The 4,447-nt window shown below is 39.3% G+C and overlaps 1 pseudogene; it reads left to right on the top strand.

Moving 5' to 3' along the window:
* Nucleotides 1-1,034: 1,034 nt before the first annotated feature.
* Nucleotides 1,035-2,828, top strand: LOC111530115 (annotated as a pseudogene).
* Nucleotides 2,829-4,447: the final 1,619 nt, after the last annotated feature.

The raw sequence follows: 4,447 nt of genomic DNA, 5'->3' as shown, positions 1-4,447 counted from the left end.
TGCTAATACTGTGCTGTCCTGAGTGTTTTCATTTGAAAATCTTAGAAGTATGTTAGACAAGCCATCACTCTTTTTTTAGATGACGAAAAAGCGTTAGACGTTTGTCATTTTTACTACGTATGAAAAAGTAGTTTTTCTTGCCTAAAAAATCTCTGATTTGGGAATTTATGCGATTTCATAGGAATAGCATCTGGAAGTGGTGGCATTAGTGTCATTTTAAAAAACATATGTAGTATTTCCTCCTATTACTTTCTGCCTTGACATTGTGCAATAGAAATTTTAAAAATTGTTGTATTCGTGTTGTTAAATATCAATTACTGGTTTTATTTACTACTCAATTAAATTTAATGAGCCTACTCTCTCGGAGTAATCACATGGAATGGGCTCAGCTCCCCAGTTAACAAGCGACAGCACATGTAAAATATTGTCTACCAGGGAAATTCATTCAACACTTTGTGTTCAGACCGTATTTTGGTGGCTGGTTCCCTAAGCACCACTGCAGTGACACAAAATAATAAACCTACGCAGAAAAAGTTTTGGCAAATATATTGCATAAGCCCTTTAGATGCAGTGGGTCATTCTTATTACTTGGATTCGTGGAATCCCTTTCAAAATGTAAGTTACTAATACAAACAAAGATGGAACTTTACGAGCAGGTGGTTTTAAGAATAAGTAGTCTCAGGACTGGCAATATTAACTCCCTTAAGCACATCAGGTAGGATTTTATTATGACAGATAATAGAAATGTACAAAGTGAAGTTGAAAGGTAACTCCTAGCAGCACATCTTACTCCCTAGATTCTAATGAGATGGGTGTTTCTACTTTGCTGTTGCGTTTTTGAATAGTTCAATTCTAGCATTAGTACTGCTGTGTGGGAGGGAGTATGTGTGAACAGAGTAAGAGTTGTGACAATTGAGTCATAGAATAAATGCTTGAAAATTTTAGAATCATGTAAACAGCTTATTGATTGAGTATAGATTCCCAGTGCTGTCAGTCTCACCCATCCTTCTATCCACATGTGTGGAATGTTCTAGGACTCCATGACTTTTGAGGATGTGGCTGTGAACTTTACCCAGGAGGAATGGGTTTTGCTAGATTCTTCTCAGAAGAATCTCTACAGAGAAGTGAGGCAGGAAACCTGCAGGAACCTGGCTTCTGTAGGTGAGAATGACAACACATTTCACTTAATTACAGAAGCATTTCCCTATCATCAGTGCTGTTTGTGATTTGGAATGTGGCAAGGGAATGATTTGGTGAAGAAATCAGGCATGGGCACTGTGTATAATGAACATTAAATCTAGTCATGTTTCTATAGTTTGTAATAATTTGTGATAATTTTGTGGGTCTGCATTTTAGGAAACAAATGGAAAGACCAGAATATTGAAGATCACTTTGAAAAACCTGGGAAAGATATAAAATAATTTGCACTGAGAACAGGAAATAAAGTCCTCTGAAGGAATCTTAGCATGTTATGAACTTAAAAACAAGCAATCAAAACAAATAAGAGTCACTTGAAATTTATTTATTTTTTTTTTAGAAAAATTCCACCCAAAATGTAACGTGCTTCAGTGTAGCAGTCAGTGTTTGGAAAACAGTTTACTTAAAAATAGCACTACAAAATTGTGTACATGAATGTTACTAATTTGGTCATAGCCATGCAGGTGGTAGCTGTGTTTTCAGTAGTAACCCATTTACTTTCAAATAATTCGATCTGGCAAAAAGAGAAATAATAATAATAATAATAATAATAATAATAATAATAATAATAATAATAATAATAATGCATTTTCCTTGGTATTGGCAGCAGTGTAAGTCCAAGACCTATTAATAAGTAGAAAGTTATTAAACCAACCAATAATAATGTGCTTGTCATTTTTTTACAGAAATCATGTGGTACAGAGACTGTGTGAAAGCAAAGAAGGTAGTCAGTATGGACAAGTTGTCAGCCAAATTCCAAATCTTGATCTGAATGAAAACATTTCTACTGGATTAAAACAATGTGAATGTAGTGTTTGTGGAAAAGTCTTTGTACATCATTCCCTCCTTAACAGGCACATCCTAGCTCACTCAGGATACAAACCATATGGAAAGAAGCAATAAATATGTGAACAGTGTGGGAAAGTCTTCGTTTCTGTTCCAGGTGTTAGAAGACACAGGATAACGCACAGTAGAAATCCAGTTATAAAAGTACGATAAGTGGGAAAGCATTTTATTTTCTCAATTCATTTGAAAGACATCAGAGAACTCACACAGGAGAGAAACCCTATAAATGTAAACAATGTGGTAAAGCGTTCACTGGTTCCGGTTCTTGTCTAATACATGAACGAACTCACACTGGAGGGAAACCCTAGGAATGTAAGGAATGTGGGAAAACATTCAGATTTTCTTGTTATTTTAAGACGTGTGAAAGGACTCACACTGGAGAAAGACCCTATAAATGTACCAAATGTGATAAAGCCTTCAGCTGTTCCACTTCCCTTCGTTACCACGGAAGCATTCATACTGGAGAGAGACCCTAAGAACGTAAACAGTGTGGCAAAGCCTTTAGTCATTTGAGTTCCTTTTGTAACCATAGAAATACTCATACTGGAGAGAAAGCCTATGAATGTAAACAATGTGACCAAGCCTTCAGTCGTCTCAGTTCCCTTCAGCTCCATGAACGAATTCATACTGGAGAAAAACCCTATGAATATAAGAGATGTGGTAAAGGCTACACTCGTTCCAGTCACCTTACTCGCCATGAAAGAAGTCATGATATAGAGTCCGGGTGTAGTGACTCGGCCTATAATCCCAGCACTTCGGGAGGCCAAGGTGTGTGAATTGCTTGAGCCCAGGAGTTAAACAATGCGAAACAGACTGGGCAACATGGCGAAACCCTGTCTCTAGAAAAAATAAAATAATGCTGGGCACGCTGGCTCACACCAGCTACTCCGGAGGCTGAGGCAGGAGAAGGGTGTGAACCTGGGTGGCGAAGCTTGCAGGGAGCCGAGATCGCACCACTGCACGCCAGCCTGGACGACAGAGCGAGACTCGGTCTCAAAAAAAAGAAAAAAAAAAAAGAGAGAAAATAATTAACTGGGCTTAGTGGCACATTTCAGTTGTCTTAGTTCTTTTTCAAGGACATAAAAAGTCACGGGGGGTTGGGAGAAAGCCCTGTACCTGCGGATCACGAGGTCAAGGGATTGAGACCATCCCGGCCAACATGGTGAAACCTCATCTCTACTTAAAATACAAAATTAGCTGGGTGTGGTAGCATATGGTTGTAATCGCAGCTACTCAGGAGGCTTAGGCAGGAGAATCGCTTGAACCCAGGAGGCGGAGGTTGCAGTGAGCCGAGGTTGTGCCACTGCACTCCAGCCTGGCGACACAGTGAGACTCCATCTCAAAATTAAAGAAAATAAATAGATAAATACATAAATAAAGCCACTTGAATGTAAGAAATGTGGTAAAACATTTACTCTTTCCCGTTCCCTCATAAACATGAAAAGGCTCACACTGCACAGAAACCTTAAGAATGTAGGAAATGTGGTCAAACCTTCAGATTTTCCTGTTTTTGAGGATTTCGGAGGAATCAGAGTGGAGAAAAGATTTTTGAATCTAAATTTGTGGTAAGGCCTTCAGTTGTGTTAGTTCCATTTGAAGACATCAACTCTTCCCTGAGAAATACCCTATGAATATCCGGAATGTGGGAATGTTTCATTTCTCTCATACTCACTCAAGGACATATGAAAATGCACACTGTAGCTGGCTGGACCTTGTACATACAAGATCGTACACAGGATTCAAACTCTAATAGATTAGAAAATATCTTGGGTTTCTGTCGGTTTGCGGGAGGCAAAAACCTGTGATGTTGTTGGTTTTTGGTGGGAGAGTTTCACTCTGGAAAAAAAAATATTCTGAAGATGGAGGTCGTCCTAGATTGTATTTCAAGGTGAGTCTACTTGATGCCAGTGAAGCATATTTTGGCACATAATACATATGGTTATATTATATTTTGTCTATATTACCTCATTTTAAAAAACCATTTTGTGAAAAATGTCAGAGTTAGATATACCAATGTTAAATTTCTGATCACGTGTCCAGAAGCACTGTGAAATGCAGCCTAGAATGCAAAATTCCCAGCCACTTCTCTGTTGAACTCTCTGAAGAGCGGCATTGCATCCAGTGGTTTTCAAGGTTCACTACTGTGGCATGAGCTAGTCCTTGGCTTCCTGCTGAAGTTGGAATCCTGCAAATTGTTTAGGGGTGGTGTCAGCTTGTCCCATCTTTCCAGGTCATCATTAACCTTTCCTCAGCACCCACGTGGACTCAGAACTTACCTAGAGTCACAGGCAGGTCTGGGAAGCTGCCCTTGAGCCTTTGTGCAGTCCATGATGGTTCCATGCCTCTGATCTGCTGGAGCATATTCTACAGAGGGATGGGCTGGCATAAGCTGTCCCTGCCGTTC

Source organism: Piliocolobus tephrosceles, unplaced genomic scaffold, assembly GCF_002776525.5.
Source record: "Piliocolobus tephrosceles isolate RC106 unplaced genomic scaffold, ASM277652v3 unscaffolded_31240, whole genome shotgun sequence".
Lineage (NCBI taxonomy): Eukaryota > Metazoa > Chordata > Mammalia > Primates > Cercopithecidae > Piliocolobus > Piliocolobus tephrosceles.
This window is presented reverse-complemented; position numbering and strand designations above follow the sequence as displayed.